The sequence below is a fragment of the Rhinopithecus roxellana genome, chromosome 15, assembly GCF_007565055.1.
Source record: "Rhinopithecus roxellana isolate Shanxi Qingling chromosome 15, ASM756505v1, whole genome shotgun sequence".
Taxonomy (NCBI): domain Eukaryota; kingdom Metazoa; phylum Chordata; class Mammalia; order Primates; family Cercopithecidae; genus Rhinopithecus; species Rhinopithecus roxellana.
The window spans coordinates 122,636,612-122,662,564 of NC_044563.1; the positions used below are offsets into that span (position 1 = coordinate 122,636,612).

General features: G+C 38.8%; 1 pseudogene; it reads left to right on the forward strand.

Annotated features, from left to right (window-relative positions):
- Window positions 1-7,061: 7,061 nt before the first annotated feature.
- On the forward strand, window positions 7,062-23,253 carry LOC104661941 (annotated as a pseudogene).
- The last annotated feature ends 2,700 nt before the right edge of the window (window positions 23,254-25,953 follow it).

The window sequence follows — 25,953 nt, forward strand, 5'->3', positions numbered from 1 at the left end:
AGTTGACCTGAATGTCTAGAGAGAAAAGTCAGAGGCAAAGCACTCAGTGGAAATGGCTGTCAGCAGCCTGGAAAAGGAAATTTAGGTGCCAAGGTCTGACACAAACCAGAGAATCAGCAGCTTTGCAAGTTCAGCAGGGGTGCTGGGGCTGTGGGCATGTGGCATTCTGTGACAGAGAGTGCCTCTAAATTTCTCTGAGGAGCTTACAAGAGATTAGAGACTTGTCAGAAAATGAGAATGTTTTAAGCCAAATAAAAGGTCTTAGAAAGTAGATGGACATGTATAATTAAATGAAACAAAGATGCTTTGAAATCAATTTAATGAGCCACGTTTTGGGGAAACGACTGTGTTTTCAAGTTTGATAATAAAAATTGCAAATATGTCTTCTGCTTCAAAGTCATTTGAATTGTCATATTTTGAGCATGCCATTAGATTAATTTAGGCACAAAAACAAAATACCATCCTTTCTTTGAGTCACTTTTTATTTGAAACAATTTCATGTACTGTGAAAAGGGAGATGTTCAACCTTGTGAATTCTTCATTTCAAACATCCCTTCTGAAGATTTTTTTCTGCATCTTTAATGACTGAGTTTTAAAAATAATTCTCTAAAATAAGTTTAAAAGCTAGCATCTGTAAGTACTAGGAAGTGCAGACAAAGTGAAAAAGCATCTTTTAAACAGTTGGGGACTCAATTTAGTCGAGGTGAGTTCTGTTCTCAAAATTAGTAGAAACTTCCAGAAGTGTGGTACTGCTAGACTCTGTGGATGATATAAAGGAATATATAATTTCTAACATTATAATCTTTTGATATACATGCTGAAATAAGGAAAAGTAATAACACAGTAGAATTTGATTAGATTTCACAGAGACTATATGCAGTAGTCTGCCCAATTGGAGAAGTGGCCCAATTCTTGAAGTAAAAATAAGATCGGGACAAAGAAAAAGAAGGACTTCTCAGGCAGGAGGTTACAGGATCAGGAATGAGAATGTCATAAAATAAGCGGTAGACCAGTTTGACTGAAACTCCAGATTGTCCCAGAGTGGAGAGCTGCGGAAGATAAGCTTACATAGAAGCCCTATGATAAGCATCTGTTCTGTATTTGTTGAATGAATCAGAATATTTCACACATATCCTTTATTATTTTGTATGATCTCGGAAAAGTTATCAAGAACTGCAGTTCTTTAATTCCTCATTTGCAAATGAGCATAACAATATAATTAGCTTCAAAGCACTATTGTGATTAGTAAATTCATGTAAAGTACTTTAGTACCGTGCTCTGGTATAAAATAAACAACACATGTCTGTCTTGCCCAAATATTTTGTTAAATTAATAAAAGAATGCAAGAAGTAAGAAAAGGCACTGACATGAAAGGCATATTTGGGTATAGTGAACAAATTAGTCTGGTGGGTAGAGAGGGCGTATAGGGCAGTGTGGAAGATCAGCTTGAAAAGATGGGTGGCAAACAGATTTGGGGGATTTGATTTAGAAGTCTGAGGCTAGTGGTGCCACTAAACATTTTTAGCTTGGATATGACATTAATGAAAGAGAATTATCAAAGGGAAAAGTAAGAAAATAATAATCTAACAGCTGCTTGGAAGTAGCCTCCAGTGGCACAGGAATGCGTGAAGAGCAGAGAAAGGATGTTTTTATTTCAGCGCAGTGTTGATTTCAATTTATCCTAAATCTCTGCACAGCCACAGCACTCTTAGAAGTCAGCTTCAATCTGTCTGGCTCAGGAGGGAAACTAGAGGCATCTGAACCTCCCTTCAAGAATGAAGCTATATTGTGACTTATCCCTTCTCCCCACACTTAGGCATTCTCTAATGACTTACTCTGGCTCACCACATTGTTATATGTCACTCTCAATTACACAAATTTCAAGGGTGATTTACTTCATCTTCCACCCTGGAGTGTAGAAGTACCCCCTTGGAGGGAGAGGTGGCAGCTTTCCGGTGCTCCTCTCTGCCTCCTACTGCTGCACAGTACACTTACCTAGTGGGCAGCCCTGAGCTTAACTTTTAATCACTCTTTCCAATAGGATCAGTCTTTGGCTAGGATTACTGCTTCGAACCTAACAGGGCTGTGGTATTTGTTACTTTTGTGTCAGGTTCCCAACTTTCAGCATTTTAAACATTGTGCAAGATCAGAAACAAGATTGTTATTTATTAATTTATTCATTCCACAAATTTAACAAATATTTATTGATCATATACTGAATCAGGTGCTTGTGCTCTAAGTGATAAATCAATCTCAAGTGTTAAAAACCTGTTTGAGAAAAGGGATTATGTCTTATACCATCTTTAAATTTCTTATAGTGCTTGCATAGAGTAGATAATCAAATTTTGAAAAGATCCGTGTTTTAGTTGGATGAACAACATATACATTGGAGTTCTAATTGGACTCCATGCTCCAGAAATATACATATATATGTATATACACACATATACATATATATTTCTGTATAATATGAATATAGAGATATAGTTCATATTTATGTAATATATTCATACTTATGTAATTATATGCATTCCTATTCCTATACATATACATGTATAGAAATATATGTATATATGTTCATCCAACTAAAACATATCTGTGTGTGTGTGTATATATATATTTAAATATACTTAAATTCCCAAAACCCAACTTCCTAAACTGCTTCTTGATATTCATCATCTGTAATTTCCATGTAAGCATTCCCCACCCTTCTTCACAGCAGGAATTCATCCTGTTCCTTTATGATAGTACACTGAGAATGTTATGAAAAACTACCTAGTAAATGGCCAGATCAGTTTTTATTACAACTTATGGTTAAATTATTGTTTAATATGTAACTTATTTTCTTCCTAATACATATTAAACAATTTCCATTGGAGACATGCAGCCTCTTTATTTACCTTCTTTATTTACCTATTTACCTGATTTTTATAGTTTCTCTCTCACCTTAGTATGCTATGTGAGTTTAATGAGCTGTTTACTCCAATTTCTTAGGTGGAGTGACAGATCTTCCACTTTCTGCACAATGGATATTTTCATGAACACATTTTCTCAGAGGGGATACCCAGCTCCACACTTTCTCTTATTATTTTAAGAGTAGCATCCTCTGAGGGTGCCAGAAATGAATTGTTCTTACAGTTTTTTTAATGTCCATTAGCACCTAGAATAGCAAGAAACACACAAACTCCTTAGCAGGATGATCTTGGCAGCATTTTCTAGTTAAAGTTCTTCAAAAATGCCCTCTCATCTTGGGTGCAGAAGAACAGTTAGTTCTTCTTATTGGGTTTCACTCATGTGCAAGCATTCAGATAGAGAGATGACCTCCATTTTTTTTTTTTAAAGAATAGAAAGGATCATTTATTCCAGTGTTGTTCACAATGATTTACCCATTACTCCTCTCTTCTGCATGATCAGTGATGCCTTCAGGAAAACAATTGTCCTAAGTTTGGAGGAAAAAATAGGTAGTAAATGAATAATCTCTAAATAGACCCAAAGGAGTTTGGACCATTGAATATTGGTAAATCAAAGAGGTTGAATATTTGATGTGCACTATTGCATTCTCTCTCCATAATCATTTTTCTAAACATGGTTGGGATCTTGCCTAATTGGACTCCATGCTTATCAGTTCAATGTCTTCTAATTGATGTTCTATTCTGGTAGATTCACCTTTCTCAAATAATATAATTATATCACTCTCTTGCTTATAACTCCTAATGGTCACTATAAATTCAAGATATTCAGCTACAACTGGGCGCACAAGGTGTTCCCATTCTCTTTTCACTTAAGAGGTGATAGAAGCTTTAAGTTGAGGTCTTCCTTCACCTGCCTGATACTTGCCCAAACCTACCAAGATGGCATTTGTACCCATCCCCTTTTTTTTTCCTGGCTGTACAATGGAAGAAATGTTCATCTTCTGAATCTCTCCGTCTATGTTTTGTATCCCATCCATTTTCACTTTCAGAGGGAAATAGCCAGTATTTGACAGGCAGTAAATCTAAAGCGTCAATTGGACAGTCCAGCAGAGATGTCAAGAAGAACAACTACGAGGAAAAAAGCCATTAGTACATCTGCTGTTTGGAGATATGGTAGGTTGGAGTAATGTAGATGGAAAATAGAGGAACATCTAGGTCTGGTTTGGGGCTATTCTGTCATTCAGCACTTTCACAGAGAACTAACTTTGCTGAGACAGAAGGGTCTTCCAGGGAGATAGAGTGAAATCCATGAGGTGTGGTGCCGTAGAATTCAAGAAATGAGAGTACTTGAGCAGATTAAAATACTTCTAAGCGTTTAAAAGGAGAACATAGGTGTGATTTTATGTTAACTTAGATGAGGCGGAGGTCCTTGGTATCACTATATAGTAGTTTCAGAGGAGTGATTGGGGCAGAATTGCAGTTAAGGAGCAGATATAAGGTGAAGAAGTGGAGGTAATGATTACAGATCCCTCCTTTGAGAAGTTCTGTTTTACAAGGGAGGAGACAAATAAGATAATAGAGACATGGGGTGATCAAAAGAGAATTTTTTAAAACAATTTTTACATTTGGGAGATCTGAGAATATTTTGTGTACTGAGAAATAGAGAGACTGATGATGCAGAGATCTGCTTTCGGTGTTTCAATCTTTGTTTCTCTTCTGGAAAACTTCTATCAGAATTTATTCCATACCTACTCTTTTTTTCTGTTAAAGAAAGAAGACACACTTCTTAAAATAATAATTTCTACTGTAGCCTCCATCTTCTTACCACCTTATTCACTTGCTCAATTCATTACCATCTTGCTTTAGCCCCTAGAACAGCACTAGAATCACTTGTTGCTAAATCTAATTGAAACTGTTTGGTCCTTATCTGCCTTAATATCTCAGCATTGTAATCTTTCTCTCTTAAAAACACCTGCTTTCTTGGCTTCATTTTCACCCTATGTCTCTGATTCTCTTAGTCTTCTTTGTAAGGGTTCTCTTCTTTAACTGTGATGTTTCTCAGACTCCCTTTTCTCATTTCATATATTCTCTCTCAATAGAAAAATGGTTTTGAGGACCATCCAACAGCCACAGCCCCCTAGATCTATAGTTTAAGTCATTTTAGGAAGATACTGTCTTAGGTTGTTCCGGCTGCTATAATAGAATACCACAGATTAGATGGCTTATTTCTCACAGTTCTGGAGGCTGAAAGTCCGAGATCAAGGTGCTGGTAGATCCAGTGTCTGGTGAAGGCTTGTTTCCTGGTTCATAGATGGTAGTTTTCTGGATGTTTTCTCACAGGATTGAAGAGACAAGGAATTTTTCTGGGTCCTCTTTTATAAAAGCAACAATCCCATTCATGAGGGCTCCATTCGCACAATCTAATTTATTCACAAAGCCTCTACCTTCCAGTAATATCACACTGAGGATTAGGTTTCAACTTATGATTTGGCAGAATTCAAACATTCATTTTATAGCAGATGCAGACATATATATTCATTTTCCTACTTGATGTTGCTATTCAATGCCTCATAAGCATTTTAGACTTAAGACATCCAAGACAACTGATCTTTTTCCTCATTGCATTCTTTATCTATGATTTCAAAGAATGATCCACAGCCTAAATTGTTGTTCTAGTTAGAAATCTGGGCACTTTTCCTGTCTCCCCTTTACCTCACACATGCGATCAATCGCAGTCTTGTTAAAGCTACCTTGTGTATATCTCTTGAATTTGTCTATTTCTCTTTACTCTGAATTATTTTCCTTTTACTTTTTCTCTGAAGTTAAAGACAGGGCCACAATTTACTTTTCTAATGTATTCTCTTTAGTTCTGAGATATCAGAATTAAACTGGCTTTTAAATGTTGTCTGGACTACTCTCATCTATGTGTATTTCAACTTGAAGAAGGATGAAAATACAGAAAAGGGAAAAATAGATTTTTGTATCTAGACCAGTACTTTTTGGGATAAGAGACAGAATACAGCTTAATTAATAGATTTTTGTATTAGTATAGGACCAAATAAAATTTAAAACATGCAATGGCTTGTTTAGATTTTGAATAATAAGGATGTTATTGTGTGAAAAATAGATTGGAGTCAGGATTCAGGGAAAATATGGGAGGTATGAAAGTTGTGCTAGCAGATAAGCAAGAGAGTAAGAGAGACTGAATTAGAATGCAAGAGGACCTTTGGATGTATACAACAAAAACTGTCTTCCTTATTTATACACTTATTCAGTAACATAGAGACTTTAAAGTCTACCTTTCATTTCTGAAATATATTTCTGATTATTTATTTATTTTTCACGAGTTTCCTAAGAAATGGGTAGATCTTATCTTTCTAAACTGTTTAGCTAGATTCCCCTCACCCACTGTACATACACTTTAGGTGATTGTTGGTTGTTGAGTGAATGTATTTTAGTTTTCTCAAGAAAATCAGAAATGCAGACTTTTGACGCTGCTTCAAAGATACTTCAAGTAATTTACCAGAAAGCATAAATATGTTTTTCATCTGAAGTGAACCTATAGCGTAGAATTTTCCAAGTATTGTGTTCATCCCAGAAATTATAAATAAGAAGCCCTTCTCAGTACCAATAAGAACTTTTTTAGTTTCAAAATGTGCACAGGTTTTTAAAAATACTGAGCTCTTCTTGCAGAGACTGAGTACAATAGCACCAAGATTTAAAATTAATCTTGATAAAAGATGCACAATAGTGTGGAAATTACTCCTACATGTAATGTTGCAAGACCCTGGGATTCCAAGCATTGAAGGGAACTGTAGGAGTCTGGATGGATGAATATTGGGAAAAAATGGGGAGAATCCAGCTGTGTTAGTGCGAATACTCTGAGAAGATAGAGCAGGTTACATACAGAAAGTAGCTACATCCTGTCATTTGACATTAAATCTGGACACTCAGAAGAGTTGCATTACTTAGTGTGAGCTCAAAATTATGGGATAGATTCAAACTGTGCACACCATGGAACTGGAGAAGGTAATCTTGTTAGTTCCTACTGGGGTTCCAACATAAAATCTTAAAGTGGAGTATGCCAAGTCAACTCAGGGTGTTGGTAATTGTCCCACATTGAGTCTTAGTGCATAGGAAGTGAAGACAATGTCACTTGTCTACCCCCTAGAGTATGGATCCAAGGAGGAGCTATGGACTTGGGTGAGACATTTGTAGGAAAGGGGGCTTAGGGCAGTAAGATCTTGAAAGGCTGATATTAGAAATAAAGGGTTGAACCTTGGATGATGATGACTCAGAAGCAGAGATAACTGTTGAAAATAGCAGCAGTTAGCTTCAATAAAGAGGCCTGGTCAAGTGAGTAACAAGAAAATATAGAACTTTACATTTATCTAAAATTATATACTTTTTGATACATTTGATTATTGGATTTTACTTGTATATTTGAATTGTATAAATCATTGACTTTAAACCAGCAACATCTATCTCTGGACAGATAAGCTCAGTAAGTACAGTTGCTTGAACAAATCAGGTATAAACAATAGCACAATTAATCTATTTACATTTTGTTCTTTCGTTTTGAACATATTAGCCAGACCAGCTATTGCCTTCTGTACTGTGCAAGTTCCAGTCAGGAAGACAAAAAATACGCTAAGCATTTCAAATGAAGGGAGTTGATACAGGTAATCAGTTACAAAGGCTTTGAAGGCTGAGGGGAAAAAAGGGGAATCACTGAAGTAATAGGGAAGCAGCTACTACTCTTTGGAATTGAAGTTAAAAAAAAAAAAAGAGAGAGAGATGTGATGTGTTAGCAGAATCCAGGTACTCCGCTCTCTGAGGAAGGGGCATCTCTGGCTGTTGCTGGATTTCTGAGAGTGTGATGACGCTGATTCTGTGAATGCCACGGGAAGCTGAAGGATGGAACCAAGCTGACAGGAGCAGAAAAAAAAACTAAAAAAGTCCCTTCTCTGTACTTCCTTCCTCTAATCCCCCTATAGCATCTCCTGTTTGTAGAAACCAATAGGAACCAGCTAACTTTGCATTCTGGGGAATGTACTTCACATGGTCACAAATTTGAGTAGAGAAAGAAGGATGAATTTGGAGGTAAAAAACAATATGTGGCTGTGCGCGGTGGCTCACGCCTGTAATCCCAGCACTTTTGGAGGCCAAGGCAGGTGGATCACGAGGTCAGGAGATCCAGGCCATCCTGGCTAACATGGGGCAACCCCGTCTCTACTAAAAATACTAAAAATACAAAAAATTAGCTGAGAGATTGAGACCATCCTGGCTAACATGGTGAAAACCCGTCTCTACTAAAAATACAAAAAATTAGCTGGGCGTGGTGGCGGGCCCCTGCACCTGGTCAGGTTCTTATCAGGGATGCTGGAGTCTTGCTTCAGGGACTTCAGAAGGCACTACTTGAAGAGATAAATGGTTAGATTCTTCCTTTTATGATTAGGAATTCAGCCTGGTCAGCTAAATTAGGAGAGGTGTCCCTTCCTGCTACATGACTTGTTAAGGCAGGCAAAAAGGAAGGAGAGAGATACACCCAGATATGAAAGGCCCATTAGGGCCTTGGTGTCATATCTCTGTGGGGACCAAGTCTTTTCCTTATAATGTCTCAATCCCCCCTAAGAGATTTTAACCTCCTTATTCTTTTTTTTCCCCCTTTTTCTTTTGAGACAGACTCCCACTCTGTCACCCAGACTGGAGTGCAGTGGCATGATATCAGCTCACTGTAACCTCCGCCTTCTGAGTTCAAGCAATTCTCCTGCCTCAGCCTCCTGAGTAGGATTATAAGCACATGGCATTACGCCCAGCTAATTTTTTAATTTTTAGTAGAGATGGGGTTATACCATGTTGGCCAGGCTGGTCTCAGACTCCTGACTTAAGGTGATTCACCTGCCTCGGCCTCCTAAAATGCTGGGATTACTGCAAGAGCCACCACGCCTGGCCTCAACCTCATTATTCTTAAGGGGAGAAAGGAATGAAAATCTTTTCTATAACTGCTTCATGCTGAACAAAGTCTGTCATCCCTACCTGCTCCAGAGGCACATAAGTCTCTTGCTATCTGATCTAATGATTTATAGGGGCTTGCTCCTTCCTGCAGTGGCTCAGGCTGGAACCCTTCAGCCAGCATCAGTTTTGTCTGAAACTGTTGCAATCTGGAAGACACAAACTTTACTAAGAGATTAAGTAGACAAGGGCTGAAGATTAGTAATAATAATATGGCTACTTAAGGTTCTAAGAAGGGAAGAAACCAGGTGAGACTTGAGAAGGCACTTCTAGACATAATTTGGATCAGTTCCCTGGTTAGATCTATGTTACTATGTAGCTTGTTTGGATATTTTTTGTATATTGATCTGAACCTTTCCAGAGTTACTGAGGTAACAACCAGTTTTGTTGATAACTGCACACACACCCTCCCTGGTCAGCTAGACCATGATCTAAGCCTAGCCTATTGTTGACAACACCACTAATTGGTCTCGGGAAGCCTGGAGACCTCATAAACCTTCTCTTACATTTGTGGTCAACTTTTCTGTAATCTGTGTAAGATTTTAAAAAGTTATTTCGTGTTAGGTGAAGCCCCTCAGGGAGCTGCCCTTCCCATAGGTGCCACAATTTCTGCCAGGATTAGCTCAGTTGGTCTCTTGTATCTAATTTTGGAAGTAAGGTTATAGACTGTTACTCTCTTGGAGCCCAACTGTCCTACAGTAACTTTTCCTTGGAACTGGGGGTGTCCACACAAGGATAGGCTAAGGCCTGTAAGTTGAATGGGAAGATGGGGTCTGTTTCTCCCTTGCAGGACCTTGACTGCGACAAAGCAATATATATCCAGGGGCTGTGCCTACTTGATGGTGTATAAAGGAGTTGAGCCATTTATTCGAACTAGGTTCTCAGGAAGGAATGTTGCTACTGCATTGGAGTGAAAGAGGTCTTCCCACTGAGCTCTGGTTCTCTGCACCCAGGGAATGCCCTTTCTCCCTTAGGAGGTAGATAAAAGAGCCTCCATGTTATACTCTCTATACCTGTCCAATCTGTACATCATCCCTGTGGAGATGATGAGGTGGAGCCAGTCAGGATGTTTCAGTAAATGAGAGGCAGGGTGCCAATAGGTAGTTTTAGTTTGACATTGGTCAGGGATATTGAATGTCATTGGGTAAATTGAGAGTGGACGCCATACCTACATACATTATATTTGCCCAAGGATTGGTTCTACAAGGACAACAGGGGACTGTCAAGGATGGATAATTAAACATGTATATCTCCTTCCAAATGGATTGGTTATAGATGTCTGTGAGGCACACACATTCAAGTCTTTCTGTTACTTCAATTTGTGTAGTCATAGGTGATGGCTTTTCAACATAGTCAGAGGTAAGATTTAATGTCAAATTGGTCTTAGTGGGGACAAATTGGAGCTTAGTCCCTCCCACCTGTAGGTGTGGTGGCAAATCTAACAGTTAAAGAGGTTGTTCCTTGAGGTGATAATCCTGGAAAAAATGATGAGTGAGTTTTTTTCCCATTGGGCCCTAGTAGCAAAGAGTATGTGGAGAAGGAGGAAGAGGAAGTTGTTTCTCATTGTGATCCTGCCTTAAACCTAGCAAGAACAGAAAGAAAAGGTCCTTACCAACGGGAGGGACTGTCCAAAATGGTAGAACAAGAAAACGGTAATTAGGGTGAAGAGAAAAATTAGTATTCCTCTGCTTACCCACAGCATTATGTGTTTGTATCTGGCTATTGGTTCTTGTAAACCTGTAGTGGAGGCCTTCCACTCAGGGAGGAAAGGGGGCTTTCTGGATGAGCCTAGAAACATTCTGGTGAACAGCCTTTTAACTGGGAGAGGCTGGAGATCCCTGGTAGCTTGACTGCAGTTGGAGTGACCAGGATCACCTAGTCCTAGGGCCCTGTCACTTAGTCAACCGTCGATCCTCCAGGGAGCCTTCTTTCCAAATCTTAAGGAGGACTTGGTCTCCTGGGTTGACCTGTAGAGGAGATTCTCCTTCTTTTATAGAAGTTGATGGTACTTTATTCCCAAATTGCTTTCCGAATCTGATCCAAATTGATAATATCATGTGCGTTGACTTATTTCTCAGTCCAGTAAAATGTCAGTAGTGAGGAGGGGCCTCCTGTAATCCATTTCAAATGGACTGGGCTTTAGGTTGCTCTTTGGGGCAGTGCGAATCCAAAAGAATGCAATAGGAAGTAGCCTTATCCAGGTTTGATGTGTTTCTTGAAATAACTTTGCCAAAGTTCTTTTAAGGGTATGATTCATCCTTTCTACCTTTCCTCAGGATTGGAGATGCCAACAGTCATGTATTTATAATCGATTCCCAGGACTGCCAGAAAGCTTTGAGTGATTTTAGCTATGAAAGAGGGTCTATTGTCGCCCTGGGGTGACTTTGGAAAACTGAATTGTGGAATTATTTCTTTTAGGAGACTTTTGCAAATATCAGTGGCCTTTTCAGACTGGGTTGGATATGCTTTGACCCAGCCAGTAAAAGTGTCCGTGAAAATGAGAAGGTATTTCTATCCCAAAAGAGAGGGCATCTGGGTAATATTTATTTGCCATTCTTCCACAGGGTAGGTTCCTGGTCTTGGACTGGCTTGACTAGGGCAAGAGGAACGAGTTGAGTCTGGGGATTGTTTTGAATACATAAGTCACAGGCCATGGTTACTTGACTGACAGTCTTTCTTGGCCCCTTTCCAGAAGAGGTCTTTTGTACTAATTCACAAAAGACATCCCTCCTACAGTGAGTAACTTCACGTAGGTACTAAATAAATTTTCATGGCCAAGTCCCAGGGATAAGGACTTTACCGTCCTTAACCAACCACCTGGAACTCCTCTTTTCCTACCCCTACTTCTCAACATCATCCTGTTCTTTTTGGGAGTATTGAAGTTAGCTGGGAAGTCCCAAAGGGTTATTAGTGCCATGACCTGGTCATCTTTCTGTGCTCCAGCTGCTTATTTTGTGATCCTGTCAGCTAATTTCCTTGGCTAATAAGCAGTCTGTCCGTCCAATGGCCTTTGCAGTGAATGACTTCCGCCTGGCCAGGGAATTGTACAGCTTCCAGAAGAGCTAAGACTAGATCCCTATGCTTTATTGGGTAATTTTTAGCTGTTAGCATTTGCCTTTTCTTCCAGATGGCAGTGTGGGTATATAAGATATGAAACCCATACTTTTAGTCAGTAAAAATGTTTAGTTTGTTTTTCCTTTTCTCAGTTGCAAAACCCTAGTTAAAACAAATAATTTGGCCTTTTGAGCTGAGGTCAGAGTGGGAAGAGTTTCTGCTTCTATGAGGTCATTAAGGCTTACTACTGAGAAGCCTATTTTTGGACACCTTCTTCCATAAAGCTACTCCCGTAAGGAAACCATTCTACTTCTGAATTGTCAAGGGGCTCATCCTGGAGGTCAGGCCTAATGGAATAGGTCTATTCTATTGTCTCAGTACATTGATGGATTAGGCCTTCATCTCTGCAACAGGGAGTAAAGTGACAGGGATCAAATTCTGACACTCTGTGAAATGTCCAGAGTGTCTAATAAAAGAGCTTGATGAGTCAATGGTGTTTCTTCACCACCAGTATAGTCTGGACTTGATTACAACTTCTAGGTACTGACCCAAGGTAAGTTTAGAGGCCTCATTAACCAGGAGGGTAGTAGCTGTCACTGAGCCAACCCTGGGCAATGGAATACTGTTTCAAGCCACTGGCCACTGGTTTGGCCCTAGCTTCTGAGTTAGAACCCCCAAAGCCATCCCCTGTTTTTCATGTATATATAAGGTGAAGGGCTTATCCAGGTTAGGAAGCCCAAGTGATGGAATTTGGCTTAACTCAGTTTTTAAGTCCTCAAAACTTGATGACAATTCTTGTCTCTTTACAGGGGTACCCTTTTCCCCTCTTCAGCATCTTGTATGGGGGCTTGGCAATTAAGCCATGATTAGGAATCCATATTCAGCAGAAACAGGTCAAATCAATAATATCCTGTAGCTGTTTCCTGGTTTGTGGGGGCAGCAATCCATCAATTGACCTTTTCTGATCCATAGCCAAGGCTCAGGCACTGGGAGTGAGAACAAATTCTAGATTTTAGGCCCTTTATAGGGAGATTTGGACCTTAGCCAAGGAAACTTTGTATCCCTGTTCTGCCAGGAAGTTCAGGGTCTTGATGATGTTACAGTCAGAATCTTGCTTAGTCGGATTGGCAATCCTCAGGTCATCTACACATTGTAATATGGCCCCTACTCTGAAATCTAGTTTTGTCAATTTCACTGCCAATTTCATTCCCAAATAGATGAAGGCATCCCAGAGGCCCTGTGGGAGCACTTTCCAGCTGTGTTGAGTGGTCTCTAAGATACTGGGATCCCTCCATTCAAGGGCAGAAATATATTGGGAATTAAGGTGCAGAGGTATGCAGATGAATATATCTTTAAGGTCCAGCATGATGAAGTATTGTGCATCCCAGGAATCTGGATGAGCAGTGTATACAAGTTCATACCATCAGATGAATGGAAACCACAGCTCCATTTATGGCTCATAGCTCTTGCACAAACCAATACTCCCCATTTGGCTTTTAGATGGGAAGTATGGGAATGTTACGGGTTCATTGATGGGCCTTTATTAATCCGTGTTTTAGGAACTTGGTAAGTAATGGCTGAATTCCCTTTAGGGATTCAGGTCTTAGAGGATATTGTCTTTTCCAAGCGTATTTTACTCCTGGTTTTAGCTTTACTTCAATAGGGGAAACTCTGACAGCTCATGCTGGAACTGTAATGTCCCATACTACTGTGTTAACCTGAATTCAAATTTCATCAGGAAGAGAGGAAATGTTAATATCCGCTAGCTGTAGTGAGGCTAACAAATTGATCCCTTGTCCTTTGTCTACTGACACCTTGAGGCTATCTTTCCCTGACAAGATAGAAGCCTCCAATGAGCTCGGCAGTTTCCTACCGAACACTAAAGTGGGGTATTCAGGAATATGTAGGGAAGAATGAGTTATAACTTCAGAACCAGCCTCACAGACAAGAGGAAAAGTATATTGTCTTACCTTAAATCATCCATCTATTCTTATCACCAGACAGTCATGATTGGAGAGGAGGCTTACAGACTTAGGACAGAATAGGCTGCTCCAATATCAATAAGAAATTCAGTTTTCCTAGGCTCCTCTGGAGTGGTGATGATGGAGGTGGGAGCTGGGTGGATTCTTGGGTGCCATTAGTCAGTGGTACAGTCTCCCTCATGGGAGAGATTTCCAAGACGAGGATCCTGTCTGGAAAGTCAGCGGATCTCCCTGCTTTGATGTGGTCAGGACAATCCCTTTTTCAGTGCCCATCCTTCTGGCAGTGTGTGTATTGGTTAGGTCCCTCATTGGGCAGTTGTCTCTTGTCTCTGGTATTCTTTGCCTTTTTGGGTTGCCATGAGGTGGAGGGCTAATCAAGGTAGCCAAAAGCTGTGTTTTCTTGATCAGCCTGATATTTTTTTCCTCTTGCTTTGCCCTGTCCCTGTTGTTGAAAACCGTAAAAGCCTTCTCTACCAATACTGACAGAGGGGTATGGGGCCCTGTCTCTGACTTTTGTAACTTCCTTCTAATATCAGGAGTGAACTGTGTGATAAAAATGCAAAGTGCATAGCCAACAAGGCTATCCCTTCTGGCAACTCTGGATTAACAATAGTTACTATACTTTCTGAAGACTTCTGTAACACAGCTGAGGAGATTCTTCGCCAGTCCAGCCTGAGCTACTTCCCCAACCCTGTCATAATTCACAGGCTTCTTCATGCATTTTCTCAGCCCTTCAGTCACATAGGCAATAAAATGCTCCATTCTACATTTGTCTATTTCATCACTAAGGTCCCACCGGGGTCCTGCTCAGGGATTATCTTCCCCAAAGCTTGATAAACAGCATATGAGGCATTGTCCTGTACAAATGAGTCAGCATGTGCCATTGCCCTTTCACGAATCTGGACCTTTTCATCTGGGGTGGCACAATTGTCTAAAATCACCATCACATCCTAACAGGTTAGGGTGAACCTCAGACGTAGTTTTACAAATTCCTCCCTGAACTTATTGGGGTCCTCTGAGAACTGGCTAAACTTTTCTTTACATACTCTCAGATCTGCCATGGAGAAGGGGATGGGAACCTGAATTATTCCCCCCACCCATTTGCTATCTCCTTTAGGGGACAGAGGCCCTGGACTGGGGGGGGGGGGTGAGGTAAAAGTAGTTGCCAGCTTAGAACTCAATCAGACCCCCATAGGGGATAGTGGATCGGGCTCTGGCCTTAAAATCTCTAGTTCTCTATGGGCCTGATCCAAGTATGGTGGAGATTCAGGGGCCAAAGGAGGCCTTGAACCTGAAAGAGGGGTGGAGGGTTACTGTGTATCACGCCTGGGATCAGGAAGATTAGGTGGTGACTGTAATAGTGGATCAATGGGTAGGTCCGGCACTTGCTTCTTAACCCCAGGCAATAAGCTGGGAATGGTAGATGCCATGCATATGTGACATGAGTCTAATAACCCAGTATCTTGATACAACTTCATAAAAGTTTGCACATAAGAGATTTCTTCCCACCTCTGTGACTGCTTATAAAGCAAGTGTAGCCGTAACGTAGCATTATACCTAAGAGACTCATGTAATGTTCATTGCTCCTAATCTCCCAATGGGTTCTGGGGCCAGGTGATGTCACAAAGGGAGATTAATTTCTTTTTCTTTAGGTTTTCTAGCTTAAATTGCCCCCAGTTGGAGAGAATGTATCCTAGAAGAGAGTCATGGGGAACACTGAGATCATTGCCCATGTCTAATCCTGCCTCTCCTGTTACCTTTGATTAAAGATCCTTGTATAGGGAAAAGCCCCAGGGAATTAGTCTTGATGTAATTTGAGACCCTTTAAGCCCAGTAGTCAGCCCAGGATTCCTTTGGATGGAGGAATCCTTGTTCTCAGGGATCAGAGAGGAAAACATAGAAATAACAGACATAGTTGTTTCACACTAGCTGCTAAGGAATGGGTGCCCTACATGTGACTACAAGGCCAGGAATGCCCATGGTGTGTGTAGTTGAAAGAGTGCACTTGTATTGTACAGGCTACAGGTGTACAGTGCACTTTTGTGTTGAAGATGGGCAGTAGTAGGTGCTAAGATAATTCCTCCACTCTTGAGGAAGAAGGCCCCCATTACTCAAAACTGCTCTTACCTCATTTAGAACACAGGCCAAACAGTCAGGAGGAGGGGTGAAAGCTGAAGGACTGAGCTCAGACAATTATAATTGCTGTACCTTTGCCCAGGCCAGAATGGGCCAAACTTGAAGGAGGAAGTGATGGGGGAAATTAGGGGTATCAAAAAGATCATGGAATGGGAGCTCTTGAATCTCAGAGTAAAATAAAGAAGGAGTGAAATATCAAAAGATCAGTATTTTGGTGAGGAGTTCAATTGGACAAAGTTTTCCCAATCAGAAGCAATGAGAGTGGAGAGTTTCCTGTAAAAAAGAAAATGGTTCCAGTGTTCTGCCTGGGAGGTACTCCCCAGGGCAGACAAAAGGGAGAGCACTCGAGTCTCACTGGACAGTGGAGTGAAGGCAAGGAGGAAATATAGGGAGAAAATCTTTTCCTTCATTTCAGGGAGAAAATAGGAGAATATGAAATTTCTGATAGTTCTCTGCCAATGAACCAGGTTGAAAGGGGGTGGGTGTGAGAGAGAAAGGAAGGGAAGAAAAAAGACAAGGCAAGGAAAGGAAGCTTGTGAGGCTTCCCGCCACTGTACGGTGCAGAGTCAGTGTCGTCACCACTCTTGCTAGTCTCCCATCAGGGAAAGCCTCAGTATCCTAGACCTTCACCATGTCAGATGAGTCCCTCCCACCTTTGCAAGTCACAAGTCAAGGTGAAGTCTTTCCAGCCAGAGGAAGCTAAGTGTACTTTTGGCTGAGATGAGTAAGACTGTAGGTGGCTCTCTGAGATAACCAGAGGAATAAAGTTAGAAGATGGGGAAAGAGACGGGGAAGGGAAAAAAGAAAGAAAAAAAAATGAAGAGAGAAATAAAGAGCTCAGAGAAGCTGGGCATGCAGCAGGACTCATCCCAGCCATTGTTCTTTGGGCTGATCAAGTCCGACTGCCTACCTCCTCAACCAGTCTAGCAGGTTTCTTGGAAATTACTCAGAATCTGATGTCAGCTAGTCAGAGGGTTCTTAAAACCTAGCACAGAGGGGACTAGGACCCCTTACTCCAGAAATCCCTAAGCCAATCAGGAGGGAAAAGAAAATGAGGGGCAGGGCTCAGAAGGAGAACAAAAGTACCTTGGGCCAAGGGAGGACTCAGTGACTGCAGAGACACTGAAGCAAATATTTCAAGTGGCCGTTTCATCTATCACAAGGTCACATTCTGGAGGTCTTGCTGGCTCTCTGGTGCTTCTCCTCAGGGAAATATCCTCACTTATGGGCTCCAGCAGAGTCACCAAGGCTGTTACTGCATCCTGGACCCCACATTTGTTGGCTCTTGCATAAGTAGAAATTAACACCAGGATAAACAGAATTTTTTCTCAGCCAAGATTTAATAGGTTTGTGACTCAAACATACAAGGAAGCAGCATACAGGAAAGGAATCCTGGTACTAGCTCCCCAAGGGGCTCAGTTCTTGTCATTTTAAGGAAGGTGATGTGGGAAAAGGAATGATGTACAAGCAATGTTCAGGTGGGTTTTTGTAAACACCTGCACAGTGGGGCATCATGCTCTAACATGTATCACATGACTAGAAAATGGGGGATAAGCCTCACTGTCAGTGGAGATTTTAGTATTTCAGTGAGATTATAATGAGTAAAAAGTCAATGGAAGGTCAGGGCTGGAGTCCATCTTGTCTTCTGGCAGCTGGATATGCTGCCTAAGAGAACAAAAATGGTCCCAGGTTTTTGTTGGGAATGCTAAAGTCTTGCTTCAGCAACCTCAGAAGGCATCCATCCCTCTAAGAGATAAATGGTCAGATGCTTTCTTTTATGATTAGCAATTCAGCCTAGTCAGCTAAGTTAGGAGAGCCCTGCCCTACCTGTTACATGACTTGGGTCAGCTTGTTAAGGAAGGCAAAACGCAGGAGAGGAATATGTCCAGATACCTAAGGCCCATCAGGACCCTGGTAACTGTGTCACTTGTCAGCTGGGACCAAGTCTCTTTTTTACACTGTCTTCCACTGACTTGCATTCCACATACAATAGTTCTTTCAACAGAGCCAGTAGTCTTTTTCTTCTTGGATACTGCCATCTTCTATCTCCATAATGCTGAAATTTTGATTACAGTGCCCTTAAAAAAGATTCCCCCTCTCTTCTATCGATAGACAGATAACTTTCCTCCTCAAGTTCTTGCCTTGCCAATGCCTCCCTCTTGTCTTGATTTTCCAGTATTAGTTGGCCAACAGGGTCTGCTGCTTCCTCTTTGGGTCCAACTTGGCTGGTTCTGTCCTACTTAGGTATTTTAGATATGGCTGCTTTTCAGTGGTCAAGCATCTCTGACTTGAAGAAGTACACAGCTGAACAGATGGGTTTAATAAAACTTGAGATTATTTCACTATCCAGAATCTCCAAATCATTTTATATTGTTATTTCTAGGCCTTCCAAATACTACTATGCCTTGCATAAATAAACCAAAACATTTCTTCCATGAGAATGACTGCCTTGTCAAGCTAAGCGCACATTCTGTCAATTGTCCAACTTCATGCCAGCAGAGGGCAGGCAGGACAAATAATATCCACAGACAATCTCTGATCTTCAAGTTACCTAATACATATGTTTATCCTGTACACAATAATTCTGGGAATTATATCAAGATTGTCAATCCTTGGCAAAAGGGTCTATTTGTCTTATCAAGGCATAAATTGATTAGCTGGCTAAAAGCTCTGGTACTTGCAGAATTTAGAAATTTTTTTGTATTAAGCTTTCTGGAAAGAATTGTTTTCCCAAACCCATCTGATCCCCAGAATTTAAACCAATAATTTAAAATATTGGCTAAGCATCAGAATCATACCTGCAGCTTATTAAAAATGCAGATGCATAATCCTCATTTCAGACTTACTAAAGAGATCACCTGAGTGTTGGGCCCGAGTATACCTATAAAAGCTATATACATTGTTTTGATATATAATCGGAATTGAGAATTCCAGATTTCCAACCCTGGGGAAATAAAAAGCATTGTTTAACCACTATTGACTGCTTTGTGTTGTTGGCTTCAAAGAGCTGTTTCGAGAAATGTCAGTCTGAGGATCTTAAGATTTATTCAGTGTTTAGTACTGAAAATGATTTGCCTTATTGGTTTGCTCATTTATTTATTTGTTTATTTAATTTATTTATTTCTCTGGTGCTGCTGTTTTTTTCAGTCTTTAAAATGGCCAAGAGTTGTTAATTCATGCTGTCATATATACTCCATTTGGTTCTGTTGTGTACATGAAGGCTCCCCTCAGATGGGTAGAATGGATGATAAAGCATATTTAGATAGCATCTCTGGACTCCTTGATATAAACTGTAATTTTGGCTGCACTACTCAATAGGTGGTTGATCACCACACTTACAGGGCTCAACGAAAGCTCAAGGTTTAAGTACGAGGCCTGAAATCTTGGAAGGGAAAGTTGTTCTATTCCGGAAGATTGCACTGGATGAAATCCTTTTCAGAGTATCCAAAATGTGGAGACCATGCAACTGTTTTCAAGATGGTAAAGAAACTGACTTACTAAAAAAATAACAACTTTATGAAGAAATATAGGCAGCTGTCTGAGAGAATGAGGGAAGGTAAATAGCTCTAAGGATGAGGAAACAAATTTATTAAAAGTCTAGGTTCTGGAAGGAGAGGTAGTTAGGAGTTTCCTGCAAAGGCTGTGATTAGCAATGATCAACTACAAATTACTGGGCCAGCTTTGCCAGCAGGCATTTGTAATTGTATTGTATTCAGTAGTGTAAAGATGGTTTAATGGAAGAAAATCAATGCACATAATATACTGTATCAATAGGTAAAGCCAGATTTGTAAGATTTTAATAGTTTGCTAAAAGACAGTTGCTAAAAGTAATTTACTATTTTTAAAAATATAACAAAAATAATAGACTCTTCCACAATATAATGAAGAACAACTAAGATTATGTCAATCAGTGCTGACAAGAGTATGATGAAACAGGTACTTTCATTAATTGTTTGTGTCAATGTAAACTGGTTCAAGAACTTTGAAAAATAATTGAATCTATATATTTCATGAGACAGACTTTTTTAAACTTTGACACATTAATTCAAATTTTGTCATTCTTTCTTTTAAAAAAATCCAAAATGATGATAAAGCCTCCAAGCACAGAGATACTAGTTTGAGAATTATTTATTAAAATAAAGAAAATTGAAAGTAACTATGAGAGATATCCAAAATATCTGAGTGTGTATGCCTTACATTTATACAAAATTTTTGCATGCATATCCTTTACATATCCAGTTATTTATGTGTAAATTATACACATGTACTCGTGTGTTAATATATTACATGATAATATATATTATATAGGCATACACACAAGAGAAACTGAAAACAGATGAATTAAAATGTTATTATCAATAATATTTTTGGTTAGGACATAGTGATTGACTATACCTTCTATTTTTGAAAATGTTGATTTAATATTATCTGTTGCAGCAATTCCATGGTCTTCATTTAAGACTACTATTTTTAATACTTTTTAAAAGCCAAGCTTACTTTAACAAAATTTACACATAGTCAAATACATCCTTTTAAAGAATACAGTTTAGTAAGTTTTGACAAATGTATGTAGTTCTCTAACCAGTACCACAATCAAGATAAAGAATATTTCCCTAACCTCCAGAAGTCTCCCTGTTCCTCTTTTCAATCAATTTCCTGCCCCTAGCCCCACTCCTGGCAATTAGTGACCCAATTTCTCTCCCTATAGTTTTTTCCCTTTAGTTTTTACAAATCTAACAAAAATAAAGAAAAGAGTCTTCCTCCATATAATAAAGAGCAAATAAGGTTATGCCAGTCAGTGCTGATGAGAGCCAGAACTTTTCCTTTTCCAGAGAGTCTTATACATTTTACCATTTTTGTATCTGGCTTCTTTCATGTTGCATAATGCTTTTGAGGTCTAAACATCCTGTTGAATTTATTGGTAGTTTATTCCTGTTTTATTTATGGGTAGTATTTCTTACATAGACATACAACAATTTATTCGTTCATCAGTTGATGGATATTCTGGTTGTTTGCAGTTTTGGGCTATTATGAATATAACTGCTATAAACAATTGTATACAGTATCTGTGGGAATATATGTTTTAATTCTCTTGTGTAAATACCTAAGAGTGATATTTCTGGCTCATATGGTAAGTGCATGTTTTCTAAAGCGGGCAAACCATTGTGTATCACCACTAGCAGTGAATGAGTATCCTAGTCTTCCACATCCTCACTAGCACTTTATATGTCCATTAAAAGTATTTTTTTTTTTCATTCTAGTAAGTCTGTGTTATGGCCTGAATGGTATCCCTCCAAAATTCATATGTTGAAGTCCTAACACCCAGTACCTCAGAGTGTGATCTTACTTGGTGATAGGGTCTTTACAGAGGTAATCAAGTTAAAATGAAGTTATTAGTGAGAGTCCTAATCCAAAATGACTGGTCTCCTCATAAGAAGAGGAGATTAGGGAAGCATGTAGAAGAAATAAGTGAAGCAGAGATGGTTCCTGGGGAGATGTAAGCCACCAGAGAAAAGTACCCAGGAAATGCTGAAGGAGGAAGAGGAAATGCCAAAACCTAATTCTGTGGTTATGCCACCAGGCACTCCTAAAAGGCACTCACGCCTGTAATCCCAGCACTTTGGGAGGCTAAGGTGAGAGGATTGCTTGAGGCCAGGAGTTCAAGAGCAATACCCTGGGCAACATAGCAAGACCCCATCACTTAAAAATAAAAAATGCCAGTGCATGGCGCATGGTGGTGTGCACCAGAAGACCCAGCTACTCCAAAGGCTGAGTTGGGAAGATCGTATGAGCCCAGGAGTTCAAGGTTACATTAAGCCACTCACACCACAGCAGTCCAGCCTGGGTAACAGAGAGAGGTCTTTTCTCAAAACAAAATGCAGTGTACATTGTGCATGTCGATGCTGGCAAGTCAACCACCGGAAGACAAATAGTGTATTTGACTGAAATGGGTGAAAACGGGGCACTTGAAATGTATGAAAAAGAAGTTAAAGAAAAACAAAACAGAGAAACTTGGTACTTGTCTTGAATCTTAGACACAAGTTAGGAAAATGGAGACAAGGATAAAACAATAGAAGCGGGTTTTGCCTATTTTGAAACTGAAAAGAAGTATTTTATAGTTCTAGATGTCTCTGGTCACAGGAGCTTCATCCCAAATACGATTGGTGCTGTCTCTCAAGCTGATTAGGTTGTGCTGCTAATCTCAGCCAGGAGAAGAGAGCTTGAAATTGGATTTGATAAAAGGACAAAGAAGAGAACGTGCAATGTTGGCAAAGACAGCAAGTGTGAAACACTTAATTCTGTTTATTAATAAGATGAATGATCCAACAGCAAATTGGAGCAATGAGAGATACGAAGAATATAAAGAAAAACTAGTGCCATTTTGAAAAAGGTTGGCTTCAATTCCAAAACCTGCATTCTCTGTATGCCTGCTCAGGACTAACTGCAGAAAATTTCAAAGAGCAATTGAATTTCTGTACTTAGTACATTGGATTACCATTTATTCTATATCTAGGTAATTTGTCAGACTTCAGTAGATCAGTTGCTGTACCAGTCAGGCTGCCAGTTTTGGATAAGTACAAGGATATGGGCACTGTTGTCCTGGGAAAGCTGGAATCAGGCAGTCTGTTTGTAAAGGCCAGCAGCTTGTGATGATGCCAAAAAAGCACAATGTGGAAGGTCTTGGAACACGTTCCAATGTTATAGAAGCTGATATGTAGCCCCAGGTGAAAAGCTGAAAATCAGACTGAAAGGAGTTGAAGAAGAGGAAATTCTTCCAGGATTCATACTTTGTGATGTTAATAATCTTTGTCATTCTGGAGGCACATTTGGTGCTTAGATAGTGATTACAGAGCACAGATCTATCATCTGCCCAGAATTTAATTCAGTGCTGCAAATTCACACCTGTATTGAGGAAGTTAAAATAACAGCCTCAATCAGATTGGTAGATAGAAAGTGAGACTCAACCCTGTTTTGTGAAGCAAGATCAAGTATGCACTGCTCATTTAAGGAGAGCAGGAACCATCTGCCTTAAGATCTTTAAAGACTTCCTCAGATGGGTCACTTTACCTTAACAGATGAGGGCAAGACTTGTGATTGGAAAAGTTCTAAAACTGGTTCCAGAGAATAAGCATTTTCTTGATGATCTTGCATAATACTACGAGAAAAATTGACTGCAAAAAGCCTATTACGTATCACCTTCTCTAATTTTCTGCCCATTGGTTAACCTCTCCCCATATTCACAAAGTGAAAATTCATAGCAAAAGTCCACATTATGTCACTTTCTTATATTGAGAGCTCTGCTATACCACCATTGAAATTTTAAAATATATTTTCCCTCTTTTTCATACTCTGCTTCCTTGGATGGATTTGGCAATAGCTTTGTAAGTCATGTGGACATAATTGCCTGTAATAATGAAAACCCTATAACAATTTGTTTTTCATTTTCTCCTTAGGCATACTTAGTATTTTTCCCTCAGGCAGATCATTCTGAGCGTGCAAGGGTGTGTGCATATGTTACAAAGACAACTACCATTTTAATGAATTATTCAAATTGAAAAAAAGAAAAGAAGGTTGATTAGGACATAAACAGTTACAGTGGGACGACCTTGTGAAGACACAGGGAGAAGATGGCCATCAATAAGCCAAGGGGAGAAACCTCAGAAAGAAGCCAACTGTATCAACACGTTGATCTGTTCTTCCAGCCTCCAGAATTGTGAGAAAATAAATTTCTGTTGCCAAACACACCCAGTCTGTGGTACTTTGTTATGGCAGCCCAAATAAACTAAAACAGTGTTAAAAAAAAAGATCTTTTCTTGAGTTTTATTTAAATATCCTTAATGATTAATAATATTATTTTTGTGTTCATTTTGCCATCTGTAGCTCTTCCATAGTAAACTGTTCAAATCTTTTGTCCATTTTTTAAATTGAGTTTCTTGTCTTCTTACTGATTTCTAAGTATTCTTTATGTATTCTGGATACCAGTCCTTTATTAGATATGTGCTTTACAAATATTTAGTCCATATTTGTGGCCTGTCTTCTTAATAGTGTCTTTTGAAAGAGAAAGTTTTAAATTTTGAGTAAGTTGAATTTATTATTTTTGCATTTATAGTGTATGCTTTTCATTGATGTTTTTATTTTGATTTGTTACAACTTTATTGAGATACAACTGATGCAAAATAAACTGTACACATTTTAATTGTACAATTTGATAATTTGTGACATGTATACATCTTTGAAAGAATTACCACCGTTAAAATGATAGACATTTCTTCCAAATAAAGTTTCCTCTTGTCCTCGTGTAAACTATCCCTTCCTTCAACCCACTCCCAGGCAATTAATGAAATTCTTTGTTACTATAAATTAGTTTGAATATTCTAGGATTTATATGAATTAAATCACATAGTACGTACTTTTTTTGCATAGCCTCTTTCATTCAGATAAGTAATTCTGAGATTGATCCATGTTGATGTATATATCAATAATTCATTCCTTTTATTCTATTCATTATCATAAATTGCTAATCAATTTACCTTGGCTGACATTTTAATGCTTGTCATACTTGAACAATTTACTACACAAAGACAGTGCTGAAAGGGAATGCAATATTGACCTCACTTACTGAATCGCCCTACTAGTTTTTTGAACCCTCCACCACAAAACAAAGACAATTGGTTTTGTTAAAATCTCAATTTGCCCCCATGTCAGACTGTTGACATTATGAATTAAATAGATAATATAAGTATGTTACATCCAACTGTAGCTCTTTATTGAAATTTTTTAAATTGAAATATTATTAAGTGGGTTACAAAATTCTGCTTCTGTTTTAAGCACATAGAGAAGAGAGATTTTACAAGTGACACATTTATATTTTGGACATTAAAATCACTTAATATGAAAATATTTCAAAGCAATCTAATTTTAAATGTTCTCTCCTTTGTGCAATTTTCTTCCAAATAGTAGCAGCTACTTCTTCGTTTTTTAGTAAAATATCTTGAAGTTAAATATTTAGTGTTTGTTTTTCTGAAATTTCTGTCAGCTAGCAGAATATGGGCTTGAATTTGTCATTACAGAAATTAAAAACAAAATGAATGTGTGCCTTTTTGAAAAAGGAAAATGAACAATGCACCTTTATGTTTGCTTGGCAAATCTCTTAAGTACTTGGCACAAAATGACCAGAAAACCTCTTTAGAATATAAAAGATTTTTAAGGTAATTTCTTATTTATTTCATGACACAATATTGTATGACAACTATAATTTGAGGATCTCTTAATATACATAAAATTAACCACACCAGTAACATTCTGTAGCACTTTATGCATGTCTATTTTCAACTTCTGTGCCAAAAAGACTAATAATCCAATAAATTAATTTCAAATGTGCTATTGCACCTGTAATGTTACTTAAAACAATTTTGTAAAGGAAACTTAAACCAGATATATTGAGTGATTACATTTATATGGTTTTCCTGTAATGTAATTTTTACTTTGATAATATATCTTCTTCAGTATCTTTAAATAGCTAAGAAAAGGCTGTTTCATTATTAAAACAGAAGCCAGAAAATACCATAAGCTGAGATACTATTTTTAATTGTAATTTCAGCCAACACTATAGCAAACCTCCCACATAATACTCATTTTTAAAATTCTTTAACAATGTTTTCTATGAATATTCCAACACTAATTAAGGAAAAAAATTGACCACATTATTTTCTCCTTATTTCAGTCATTTTTTAAAAATCCTGATGTGACAGTGAATGATGTGCTTTCTTAATGATACTATATTTTGTCTTCGTTATTAAGTACAAAACCCAGAAGAAGGTTATAAACTTTATCTTCAAATTGAGTAATTTTGT